Raw genomic sequence first — 14,140 nt, forward strand, 5'->3', positions numbered from 1 at the left:
ATAGCTTCTCCTCTGAATGACAAAATTATTTTTGAGCTGGTGTTTGCCAAGTCTAAAGACAAAAGGCTCAGTGTGCACACCTGTGCACAGCTTTGGGCTGGCTTTTAAAGAGATAGTTGCTTTCTTAGCAGTCACAGGTGCTACTGTTATGAATTAACCAGTGTGAATATTCCTTTAATAAGCTAGACATCATCTATTTTATTAGTAAAAGTCCAATACCATAATGACTTAAGGAGCAGACAATGAATTCAGTGATGTTTGGCTCTTATTTTATACCAAGTAATTTTTGTAGGGTGTCCCACTTTCAGTACTTTAAAGTCCCAATAGATTAGTTATTCAGGGATTAATTTAATTATCTTGTAAAACAGAAGACTGGAGGCTTCTTCTTGTTTTAATATCAGTTTGATTTTTAAAGTACCAGTGATTCTTGAATAATCACCAAGTGTTAGGTGGCCAGTGCTTTTCTCTTGTCTCATTTTAAAGAACACAACCATGAGGCTACAGGTAGGGGCCAATTCATCCAAGAACAATCAAGGTAGGGTCAGTCTGACCCTGGAAGAAGGAAAGGGTTATTTCTAAAAGCCCATTCTTGCAAAAAGGGACAGGAAATTGGGTGGATAGTTTCTCTTTACAGCTCCTAAGGGCAGGAACATTGGGGATTCCAATCTGGAGGAGACTCTTTGTCATGTGTTTCCTGCAACAAAGCAGTTTGGATTTTGCAAAGCATGCACTTTGGTAATAATATTGAGAAACAAGCCACAAATAGACTTTTTCATAAATTTGTGGCCCATGCTTATTAGCATATCCACTTGTCATTTGATATGAACTAATCTGGTAGCAAAGGAGATTTTTGGGCATTGGTTATTAAATATTAATTTTTAACAATTTAAGATTTAAAACATTGTGAATCTATTGACCTGAGATTGTGACTTGAATCCTGAATTTAACAAATAATTTTTTTCTTATCTCTGGTATGTGTTTATTATAGTGTTTACTTTTAAATCTAGCTATTGGATCATCACTGGAATTGCATGAACACATTAAAAATAAGCTTACAAAATTCAATTGCTCTGTGATTTTTAGGGCCCTGGTTATTTAATAAACATGTTTACATTGGGTTTTTAAAGATTTGTTAATCAAATCCTGCTTAAAGTGTACAGAAAAAATATTATTTAAATAGAAGTTGGTAGCTCTGTTAACTTATTTCATTTTTTAGAAGGACTCAATCCCTCTTGGTCTCCAAAATCATATTTTAAGCAGTCTTGTTTTGTCTAGTGAGGATATGGATACAGTTTAATTTTACTGAGTTAAACTCTAAATACAGTTGGGTCAACAAGTACTTACATATTAATGGAGGATGAATATGTATTTAGTGTTCATTGAACGCTGGTAAGTACTTCACATTTCATAAAGGTATTTTAGAACCCATTCTTTAGAATGTAACACCTTGATAATAAAGGGAGGGGAAATTTGGAGAGATACCAAAAAAAAATAGACTTTAATTAATAAGATCTGCTTCTGTAGCTCTGTAAAGTTGCTTTCCTGTGGAGTTCAAGTACAAAGGAAGGGTATTTTTGTTTATATCTTACCCAACTGCAAAGAGGGAAGTCTCTGAACACCAATGCTGAAAATGGCTTTAGTTGGCTCCCGGGGACTTGTGGACTCACTGAATACAGACAGAGTGTATACTACATCTATCTACAGTTCACGCTGCTACCACCTGTGCTTTCTTTGATGTTTGGAATGTTCTCAGCTTCTACTTAATCAAAGCTAGCTCATATCTCCAGAGAGCCTAGAAAATTTGCAACCCTTTCAGCCTTTTTAGCTTATTTAATAGACCACATTGTCCTTGATCCCTATTGTATTCTATCAAAAATTCACTTAATGTATGGAGTTCTGGGTACATTTTGGGCTTGTCTCTTTAGGGTTTGGTTGACAATTTATTTCAGTGTGCCAGGTCAGAAAAAGCATTCTGTCCAGAGTAGATAACAGGAGAACGCATTTTTCAGTTTCCATAATCATGATAAAGGTAACCAACCTTCTCAATATGTCGTTTCATTTCTGCTGCATCTTAATAGATCTATGGCTGCAATCTTGTGTGTCAGGACTTTCAGCTAATTGGGATAAGTTATGTATGTTTACATGACTGTTACGATGTATAAAATGGTATTTTCTCTGTAGCAATGTAGACAAACACTTCTTATATTAATTCTTTAATTCGTTTGCAACGCAAGACTGCTGAGGAGGACAGAAGGGAGGTCAGAAGCTTCCAATTAATATTTATGCTGGATATGCTTAATTAATATATTTCATAGGACAATAAGGGTTGAAATGTAAATAGAATTATTTTTTACCTGAAATATATAGAAAAGAATCTAGAGGTGAGTAGATCTCTGGTTTTTGAGATCAACAATAATAGTCAAGGTAAGGTGTCTTCCAGTAAATTTTGGTTTAGTCACAAAAATGCCAACTTTTATGGCATAGGCCACTTACTGAAAGCTTTCATTACTTATACTAAAATGTCCTGAGAGGTTTACAAATAATTATACGAAAGTGTTTAGGGCTGGAGAACTTGTGGAAGTCCATAGATATGATAGACAATCATGATTAATGCATGATAATGACTTAAGTTGGATATAAAGAAGAGAAAGCTGAAGAAGAGAAATGTGCCCACTCAGAAATGTAATTAATAAAACTTTCATGAATTTCAATTCCTTTGTCAATTCAATACCAGCCAAACTCTCTTGGTATTGAGAAAACTAATGGGCATAGTTTTGCCAGAAATTCATCATTCTAAGTAACAGTCTTCCTTCCAAAAATTTTACACTTTAATGTATGTATGCAATTCATGGATGGCTTTGTGAAAATTGAAGTGTGGAGTGAACATAAAGACTGCTGATGAATGTTGCAGATGGCTCTGAGCAAACGGCATGCTCTGGGGTGATATTGCTTAGAGGGAAAAATGTGGAGATTGATTATTACTCTTGCCCTTACTCCAGTGAGATCCGAAGAAGAACAGTTTATGGTAAGGTACTTCCAGATTTTTTGACCTACAGGTGTTCCAGACAAGCTGAGTCCAGAAGCTTTCCTTTGGATTCTAGATCAGTAAAACTTCTAACCATTAAGGAATGAATATGTATTGTATGTATGGATGGATGGATGGATAGATCTGATCTGGCAGACGTAGCAAATAAGCAAATACAGATTTATTTCTCAAATTGGCAACAAATATTCTGAACTGTTATTTCTTCCTGCTCCCTTTAAAATGCAATTAAAAATGCAAAGTAGGGATACTTCTAAACATCTTAAGGACTGTAAACCTCAATAAAAGTGTGTTCTTCAAGCTGGCATAAAGGGAGACATATTCAGCCATTTGCTGGTGCTCATGTGTAGAAACAAAGTATTCCTTTAATTTGGGAGAATGTTTATTAAAACATACCACATTTATATAAAGCTTAAAGTTGATATTAGTCCAACTTCTGGGTTTACAAATCAAAACTGTAGTGCATTTTCCAAATTGGAAAATGAAGGATAGAATTCACCTTAATAGAATGGGTCTTAGTAATTGTCAACCAAGACATTCTTGACTTCTGGCATGGTAGATTTTATTATCTATAACTGTCAATAAAGATGAGTGACAAGGGTGCCTGAGTGGCTCAGATAGTTAAGCGGCTGCCTTCGGCTCAGGTTATGGATCCCAGGGTCCTGGGATCGAGTCCCGCATCGGGCTTCCTGCTAGGCGGGGAGCCTGCTTCTTCCTCTGCCTCTGCCTCTCTCTCTCTCTGACTCTCATGAATAAATAAATAAAACATTTTAGAAAAGAAAGATGAGTGACAAAATTGTGCCTTGAATCTACAAATAATCATTTGTTCCCCTTATGTATTAATTGGTTAAATTGTTCTTTGTTTCAAGAATACAGAAAGCCCTATGGCTCTTAGTTCATTTCTGAAACTTTAATTAAAGTTATCAAAAGCAAAGTGGCTATTCATTATTGAAACCTTGAAAACCTGAATCTCTGCAAAAAGAATCTTTATGGATTCATTCCTTGATACATGGGAATAGAAGGGAAAAAAAAAATCTCAAAGAGATGGGCTCTGTTCTCTGTCACATAAATTCCAGATAGCATTTTGGAGGGAAAAGAAAAAAAATCTCATTATAGTTGTTAGTATTCCCTTTTCTCTGTTCCACTGAAAACATAGATTTCTGAGACTTGTCATACTCAAAAGTCCTATTGTATTAATGGAAAAAAAAACCACAAAAGAGATCTTTGGTAAGATCTTGTACTTGAAGGAGTTTGGATTTTGAATTCCTTAGCGGATGGATGTCTCCTTCATGTTTATAAGTCTTCCACTATCACCAATCACTTTGTCCCTGGCATTTGATAGGCATGGTGCTAACAGAATTCAAAACAAACAGGTGGTGTACATACCTCCCCTTGATTCTTTAAGCTATGCATCTGTGTCCTTTTTCAATTCTCTAGTTCTCCTGTACTTCTGGATCAGGTCTTTACTTAGCAATAGCTGATATGCCAGGGTAATTCCACAGTTGCTACAGACTGGCTATGTAAAAGGCTGCAATTTCTCTTTAGCTTACTGCTGCATATAGAATAATCATTTTCCTCCTGTAGAGGAAGAAAATCAGCAAATGCCTTAACCAAGCCACCCATGTTGAGATTTCTAAATACAGTTAAACAGTGTTAAGCAAATGGATTACCTCTTAATTAATTAAACAAATATTTAATATTTGGTAAATGTATAGCATTATGCTAAACCATGGGACCAAGCATATGCACTCTAAAACCAAACTGCCTGGATTTAGACCCTGGATCTACCACTTACTTGACCTTTCTGTGCTTGAACTCTACATCTGTAACTACCTTTAATAATAGGTTGCCTTTTTCAGATTATTTTATTATTTAATGAGTTAGTATATTAAAAGCACCCAGAAAACTGTCTGTCACATGATAAGTGCTACAGTGTGCTTACTATTATTGTATAGGTTCTGTTGCAGGTGAAAGATTAAACAGAATAAAAGTTTATTTGCCTCTCATTTAAGAGTTTGAGGGGCGCCTGGGTGGCTCAGTCGTTAAACGTCTGCTGTCGGCTCAGGGCATGGTCCCAGGGTCCTGGGATTGAACCCCGCATCGGGCTCCCTGTTCCGTGGGAAGCCAGCTTCTCCCTCTCCCACTCCCCCTGCTTGTGTTCCCTCTCTCGCTGTGTCTCTCTCTGTCAAATAAATAAATAAAATCTTAAAAAAAAAAAAAAGAAAGAAAGAAAACACTACCCTCTTGTCTCAATTAAAAAAAAAAAGTTTTGAGTCATAAAATCTCAACTCTGAGCAATAGAATCTGAATGAGGTGGCTTTTCTCTGCAGAAAGTTCAGAATTTTGTCTTTCGATTCTAATAACCCTAACAGGTTATTTTCATCTGCTTGGTCCAAGGCAGATATTCTCATTGGAAGGGAAGGAGAAGCCCTTTTAAGGGCATGACTTGGAAGTGCCATCAGTTTTGCTCATTTCTTATTTGTCAGAACTTGGCCGCATAGCCACTTAGCTTCAGGACTGACTGGAAAATTCTATATATTGCATGGCCATGTGCCCAGCTCAAAGTTTTGTTACTTGTGCAATGGAAACAAAGGTGAAAGTTTATTAGGGCAATTCTCAGTCTCTGCTCACTCCATGTGAGTTTATCTGTGGCTTTCCTACCCAGCGCAGGTGGATTGTGGCACTGATTTTCTGTATTACACTCAAATACATGGGAGAAATGGACCTTTGCATTTTTTCAGACATATGAACATAAATACAACTCAAATCATTACTTATAACTAAGTTACTTCTGACATCACTAAGATCAGAACGGTCTTAACCCATTTATTTAACCCAACTTTCAGTCTTAAATGACGTTTTTAAACTTCAAAACCCACAGTTCCTTTGTTAATATTAACTTTCCTGATTTCTCTTTAGCTTACAAATATCCATTAAAGCTATTCACTCTTTCAGAGAATAACTACTCTGATTTCCTTCCTTCCTTCCTTCCTTCCTTCCTTCCTTCCTTCCTTCCTTCCTTTCCTTCCCTTTTCTCTCTCTCTTCCTTCCTCCGTCCCTCCCTCCCTTCCTCCCTCCCTCTCTCTCTCTTTCTTTTCTTTTTTTTTTCTTTTTTTTTTTTTTAAGATTTTATTTATTTGACACAGAGAGAGAGCGAGAGCAGGAACACAAGCAGGGGGAGTGGGAGAGGGAGAAGCAGGCTTCCTGCCGAGCAGGGAGCCCGATGTGGGACTCGATCCCGGGACCCCGGGATCATGACCTGAGCCGAAGGCAGACGCTTAACAACTGAGCCACCCAGGCGCCCTCTTTCTTTCTTTCTTTTCTTTTCTTTTCTTTTCTTTCTTCCTTTCTGGCTCTATCCCAACTCCTTTCTAACAATGCTGTTTCTTGCCTTCTTCCTCGCTATCTCATTTCATATTCTAGGTTAGGTAATACATAAACTTCCCAAATGGCCATTGGGAAGGCTCTATTCTAGGAATCATTATGGTGATGAGAGTTTGATCCCTGGTCTTCTTTAATTACCTTCATATTTCTTTGAAATCCATTACTTGACTTTCTCTCTTCCCTAAGCACTAATTTCAGAAGCCTTAGATTTGTTCATAAAGGCTTAATGGATTATAGATTGTTTATTAGCCTAAGGAAATAGGTTTTATTCAAAATATAGCCATTTCAAAAGGTCTGCAGCAAAGTAGATCAGCAAGTTAGTTAGACTGTTTTTTATTGCTTTATATGGCTGTACAGGTTAACCACGTTTCTCTTGCATCTTTTTGAAAATAAGGAACAAGTTGAAATAGTAAGAAACTCATTTTTTTTCAAAATGAGAGCTAGTTATTCATACTATGTACTGACTATGATTTACTTATTGAAATTATAATAGAATAATGAGCTACTAAGTGGAAGAAACACATGCAGACTTACTAAGCTATTATCCAAGAGGAAAAAATATACCAATTCCTCAGGAAAAATGAAGATTTTTTTAAATAATAAATTTAGAAGTCAGTGTTTTTGTTTGTTTGGTTGTTTTTAACATTGGGCAATGACCAGGATATTAAACCATCTTTAGTATTATTTCATTCAGTAAATGAGAACCGTACAAATCTGTTGGTGAGGACTGGATTCAGGTAGGGAATAAACGTACTCTTAATGCATCATCAATAGAGCCAATATATAGCAGACAACAGATTTCTAGCTGATGTAGAAATTCAACCCTCCTGTATATTACAGCCTTCCTACTTTGGAAACATACTGGAAAGGAAAAGAGAATACAATTGTATAAAGCCAGAAGTGTGAAATCTTCCGTGTGTGTGTGTGTGTGTGTGTATCCATAAATAAGCCATTTCCTGAAAGGGTCTACATGATTATGTAGCCCCATTACCCAAAGTGCTAGCTCAGAGTCAGATCGATTTTGAACATAATGAAAGGATGGCATTTTCTCCTGCAGTATGCCAATATCTTTTGAAAATTTCATATCTACAAAAGACAGGATCATTACAGATGAAAAGTGGACAGGCTACCCATAGAGAGCATGTATTATCTGAAATAAATGTTCATTTCAAAAGGAAAGTTTGAGTGACTTGGTTTAGTAGCAGAGACACCCCTTAATCATAAAAATCAGTTTTAAGAATCTTGCAGGAGGCAGGAAATATATCCACACACAACTATGCTACATTCATTTCCCAAATATTATGTGTAGAATAAGGGATTGTAAATAGATTATGTAACAAATTATTGAAGCGGTATACTCAGCAGAAATTTTAGAAGCTAGGTCTGAGAAACTATTCAATAGAAAGGTACTTGTTTATTGAGAGGAGAATTTCTCTCTTGGGGAGAAAAGCGGCAGGTGAAATATTTTTCTCAGGTTCTGTGGATATTTTAAGTTGGTGATTTAGCAAGTTGGTCTATAAAGAACTCCATAAATGTGGAGAGGTACTGCAAAAGGCTAACAGGAATCTTGATTATTAGCCTGGGTTTCCATATAATTTTTAGGTTTTCTCACTGAAGATGTCCCTGGGATTTCCCAACAAATGTTCAAGAAAAATGTAACGTATCAACTGAGGCACGTTTTCCTGTAGGAGTGTTGCTTAGAATAAGAAAGTCAAGAAGAGAGTACAAATAAGTGTCTAAATATTTAATTATTTCTATTCCATTCGTGTTATTTTTTTTATTATTATTATTTCCTCATTGAAAAACCTGTGCCTTGAAAGAAACAACATTATTTTTCTGTGGTAAAGACATTGGGACCTTGAAGAAAGGCATCAGAGACTTGTCATAATCTTTGTTTTAGTTCTTTGCCATGTCAGCACTATGGCGACTTCATCACTGAGTCAGTTGTCATTTCAAGATCACCTTTTTCTATTAATTCTAACATTGGTATAAAATTAAGTTCATTGGGAAAGGCTAAAGAATTGAGATGTGCTAATTAAGAAAGGGGGAGAGCAAGGAGAAAACTACCTCTGAGCCACATTGGAGTATTTACTTCTCTGAGCAAGTCAAGTGCCTGGTTTTTGTTTCCTCGAATCCTTTGCCCACATTGCTCATTTTGCCATTAGATATGATCAAACTCCCCATCATCCTTCAAGACCCATTTGAAATTGTTATCTTTTGGGGAGGTCTTCCTCAACACTGCAGGGAAAAATTACCCTTCTCTTCTGTACCTAGGTCAGTAGTTGATATCACAATTATAATCATTTCACTTTGCAGTTTTAATTACTCTATTATAGTATATCTAGCTATCCCAGGAACTAGTCAGATCTCAATCAAATTACCATAGGTTTCTATTAGTTCTTGACACGTGAGGCTCCTATTGTGAGGTATCATGGTAGAATGGAAAGAGAATGTAAATTTTGAAGTAAGACAAACCTACATTTGAACTTGGAGTCACATTTATTTTGTGCAAATTATGTATAATTTTGTTGAGCTTTAGTTCTCTTGCCTGTCAAATAGAGACAATGGAATATATTTTACTAGGTAGCTCTGTGAATTAAGAAAAGAAATTATATGGAATCCAATAAACGTTGATTCTTAGGTGTACTCATCACCAAACGGCTCCTCAGGTCTTTTCCATGGTCCTTCATCATCAAAGACCTCAAGCACAACTCCTGTGGTAGTTGCATGAAGTCAGTCATTTCTGAAGCACTTTCTTCCCTCACGTACTCTCCCATGCTTTCCTTGTGTAACAGAGTTAGATGGATGAGTGACAAAGGCTTGGAATCCTTTATGAGTATGGTAGTTCTATAATTAAATGTAATCAATCTATAATTTATCTAAAATGATTATATATCAACTAGGCATGAAACCTAAGCATCCCATTCATCTTCATATAGTCACGGTGAGTATTGCTAACATGGTCTGCCTAGAAATGTTGCCCACTGAGGAAAATCACCTAGCCGTAGCATCTGGAGTAATAGCTTTTATAAAGCAGTGATTCTGTGTTTTGCATATGCTGGCCATTAAGACTGATTTAAAGGTGTTGCTCTATTCAAATAAGTTTAGGGTAAATTCCAGGGAAATTGCTCTGATATAAACTAGTGAAACTTTTTACAAGTAAGTGGGGGTTTGTCTTCTGTCCCAATTGTCTTTTAGTGCAATAAAATTTTAAGATTTGCTCAGCTATTTGTGAAGCGGTCTGCATTGTGGTTTTGTGAGAAATTCCCTTATGGCTACTGACTTGCTCACTCCTTACAGAGTAATCTTCATCCTCATTGAAATTTCCAGTTATTTCTGTCAGATTGCCTTTTGAAGTCAGTCAGTCTGCAAATCTCCCAAAAGACTGTCTGGAATTTGGTAAATTAAGCAATGACAGAATAAAACAAAACTCAGAACCTACATTTGTGAAAGGCATTTTGTAGGACAAGATTGAATTCAACAGTATTGGAGTACAAGTTCAAATTTATTGTTTATATTCTTTCTATTCAATGTAATTGCATTAGTGAACAGATTTTTTCCCCACAATGGTAATATTGAACAACTATGTACTATTTCTCCTTACTTTGTGATTTTCCATTTGATATTAGGTACAGGAAATATAGAAAATATGACAATATTAACTAATGGCCTTCTATTGTAAATATAGTTGCCCTGAGTCTCTTTTGTAGGAGTGGGGATGGAACTTATTGGCTTCTACAAGCTCTCTTGCTCCTTATAATCAAAGCACAAATTTAGGAGATGGTCATCTGTGTTAATGGTGTGTTTTGTAATGTTGATCCAAAGTTTAGCAGGAATTATGAGATTCAGACCTAATATTAATTGACACCACATACTATTGTACCCAGTGAAGGGTAGGGAGACAGACAATCAGGGCATGAGAAACAGAAACACAGAATGTGGATACCCTTTCTAGTCATACAAAATACTTCTAATAGTTAATATATTTTGTCAAATCTAAATTCTTACAAGTCCATAGCCAGGACTGGACCAAGCAGTAATTCCAAAGAAACCATTCCTCTTCTCTCTTTTTTTGGAGTTTTGCTTTCCTCTCCTTCATCAATTCCTAGGGATAAAGTTTTACTTGGGAAGACATGAGGTTTAAATCTTCCCAGAAGAACTTGTGTATTGAAGGGACTCTCTGAAAATGGAATGGATTTATTACACCAGGATCTTCTTTTCACTGATCAGTACTGATGCTCTTTTGGTAAGAAGATCTTGATGTATGTTACTTATCAAGCCAGAGATCAGCCTGCCCCAACAAGGCAGGAAATGCCTTATTCTTTTGACTTAGCTCAAGCACTGTTCTTTCCTGCCATCCCCTCACCAACCCCCCCAACCCCCACAGGATTAGATATCCCATACCCCCTGGATGCTTGCTTTCTTTCTTTTCTTTTCTTTTTTTTTTAAGGGCAACAAATAAAGCCACACTGGAGACAGCATCTTCTCTTGCACATCAGGCCACCCCACCCCGCAGTCCTGCCAACCGTGAGGTGGTCCCACTCACATTTCCCTGGGGAGCCACCCTGAGACTGGGCAGACACCAGGGATAGGAAGGAAAAAAAAATCAGGAGAAGTAATACTTTGCTTGACATACTTTGTTTGACATCAGGTATGGGTAGAAGGGGTTCCTGGCAAGGCTGATGTCCCGGGTTCTGCTCAGCCACGTGAAGAGACCCACACTGGCGCTGGTGGTGCAGGGGAACCAGCCAGATGAGATCAGCCAGAACACGCTGATTTCAAGGTTTGTATTCCTTTCACCCTTGGCCCTTTCTCGATGGACTTCCCGATATCCTTCCCCTGGAGCTTGAGGCTCATAGCTCTCTCAATTTTGCCCTGAACCTGGTTATTAGGAATGACTGGTCCATTCTTGTTGTCCCCAGGGACCCGCTGCTTTTCATTGATTTTCAGCAGCAAGTCCTTCTGAGTCAGCCCCTCGTTCTGCTGGCCCTGCTGAAACACCTTGCCCACCTCCAGGGTATCTGGTCGTGGTGCAGCTTCTCAGTCACCTCCTCCAGCTTGGCCATGTTCTTGGTGATCGAATGCTGTTTGTTCTGGCCAGTGGCCCATTTCTTGAAAGTCTCCACATCTCTCTCAGCTGCTAAGATGGCCTGCTTCGACTTGGCCTGGGTGGCTGTGGGCCCTTCTTGCAAAACACCCTCACCATGTCCCAGTCGCTCTTGGCCTCGGCGGGTGGGCAGGTCCTGCGTGGTTCATCTGGTGGCTCCATGGCAGTTGCTCGAGACCTTCCTGGACTCGTTCTTGTTTGATCTATTCAGGCATCTTTCTCCTTCACAGTGAGCTTCATTGGATGAGGAGAATATCTTATCCAACTTGTCCTCAGTTCTCGGCATATGGTGAATTCTTATTTAGTGAACACATGAATGAATAAATTAATATTTGCTATCTAAGTTTATTTTTTATAACAGAATACAAAGCATTATAAGAGAAATCTATAAAATGTTTGTTGTTACTCTTTCCAGATACTGTAAATATACTTGCTGTTGTTATTGTTGTTTAAACATAGTGGAAATTAGACATAATGTACATTTGCTGTACAGATAATTGACTGCTAACTTGGACTGTCTTGTCACTCTCTGAAGTATTGTAGATTAATTATTTTGCTCTCACTGTACTTCATAAAATGACACATTTGCTGGATGGCCATAAAATCACGAAACCCATTTGAAAAAATCTTATCAGAGGGTCTCAATGAATGTTATTCTTTCAGGAAGTTACCTAGGATTATACACACTTAATACAAAGATGCTGATGCTACTCAGTGAGGTTTTAGAATTCTCTGCTTCTGATGTCAGAGCCGAGTTATTAAATGCTTAGTAAATCAGTTCCATTTTTGTGGACACAGATTTTTTTTCCTTATAAGGACGAGACCCACTTAGGTTACTGTGAGAAATGGGAATGCAAAAAATATATGTAGGTAACCTCCCCAGTAGCCACTCAGCCAGGCATTATAAAGAACTAGAACATGGTCATGATGCCTGAAGTATCATAGCAAATTAAATGAACTGGTCATTTTACCATCTCCTTCTACCTCAGAGAGGGCACTTTTCGGGCGGCTCATCTCCCTGTTCCTCTGATTTCTGAGGGTGTACTTCTCCTTCTAATGACCTCACTTGTTTCTACTGACTTCTCATTTCCTCTATCGCCTTTCCTCTATTTCTCCTTTCCTTATACCACTGTATTGTGTTTCCTTCAGAGATGTTCTCTTTGGATTCAATATATAGAATTCCAGCAGATGGAGTTCCTCTGCTGTATTGCTTCATAGATCCTTGCCTCCCTTGTTTCTTCCCTATGGAGGGTTACCTTGGCCTAAGGTGTGGTGTATTTGTGACATCTCTCCTAGACAGGAAAAGCATGTTAGCACGAGGAATCCCTATGTCCACTTCCTGCAAAGAAGTTTATGAATATGGAAGGCACTTTGTACACTTAAGAGACAGACAATGGCTATGTGTGTTGTCTTCAGCTGGTTTTTATTCCTGTAAGCGGCAATAGCCTTGCTTTATATTGAGCCAGCTCAATTCACTCCACAAATATTTATTGAGGTGTCCCCTTCTATTCCAGGCAATGTGCTTCTCTCTTTTATTCACTGACTATAGTTCTAAATGACTGAAAAAGTATGAATCAAATCCAAGTTTAACGAACCAAAATTTGGCATCATTGAGACTATGTAAGCGGCAATCAAAGGAGAGGTTCTGCAGGCAGTGTCGGAGACATTCTCTAAATACGTTTGGGCACCGGTAGCTTCTTCGCGACAAATTTCAAAGTGTCTGCTTTGAAGAGAACAATGTTCATTTCGATCTGTAGGTTCTGGTATGTTTCATGGGGAAAAAATCTGTCATATTACTTTTTTTTTTTTGAGGATCTTATTTATTTGAGAGGGAGTGCTTGCACACATGAGCAGGGGGAAAGGCAGGGGGAGAAGCAGGTTCCCTGCTGAGCAGGGAGCCCGATGCTGGACTCCGATCCCAGGACCCCGGGATCATGACCCGAGCTGAAGGCAGATGCTTAATGACTGAGCCACCCAGGCGCCCCTGTCATATTACTTTTTAGCTACGCATTACCTACGTCAGTCTTGAACTTTCTAAAGGCATAATTTTTGTGGTCTTGATCCTTGGGAAGCCCACCCAGAACTCTTGAATGCTTTTCTGAAATGGGGGCATCAGGCCTGACTGTGAGGCAGTGATCAGTTCTGACCAAGGGCTGCAGAGACTGACATGGAACCTGTCTTTAAATTTTTATTAATATATTTCAGAACTTGTCAAAGGTTGAAAATGACTGATGATGCTTTAAATTAAGGATCAGCATTTTTTTTTTCTTTAAAGGGGCTAGATAGTAAATGTTTTAGGTTTACAGGCCATAGGTCTCTGTCACAACTACTCCACTCTGCCATCGGATGCTTGGATGCAAAAGCCACCTTAGACAATATTTAAATGAGCAGGCATGGCTGTATTCTAATATAAGTTTATTTATGGACATTGAAATGTTAGTATTACATAGCTTTCACATCTCACAAAATATTTTTCTTTCTTTTCAACGATTTAAAAGTGTGAAGATCCTTCTTCACTCACCAGCAATGCAAAAAGAGGGGATGGTTTATCCCCTGACCTTAGTTTGCTGACCTTGACATCAATGAGGACACTAGCATTGGGGAAT

At 37.9% G+C, this 14,140-nt stretch overlaps 1 protein-coding gene and 1 pseudogene across 19 annotated transcripts in view; one reads left to right on the forward strand and one right to left on the reverse strand.

Annotated features, from left to right (window-relative positions):
- NRXN1 (neurexin 1) overlaps window positions 1–14,140 on the forward strand; it is a 1,136,941-nt gene that overhangs the window by 757,899 nt on the left and 364,902 nt on the right. The window lies entirely within an intron of this gene.
- LOC123850679 (endothelial differentiation-related factor 1-like) lies at window positions 11,186–11,696 on the reverse strand (annotated as a pseudogene).

Source organism: Mirounga angustirostris, unplaced genomic scaffold (assembly GCF_029215605.1).
Source record: "Mirounga angustirostris isolate CCGP_5_RB_7025 unplaced genomic scaffold, mMirAng1.0.hap1 SCAF_10, whole genome shotgun sequence".
NCBI lineage: Eukaryota > Metazoa > Chordata > Mammalia > Carnivora > Phocidae > Mirounga > Mirounga angustirostris.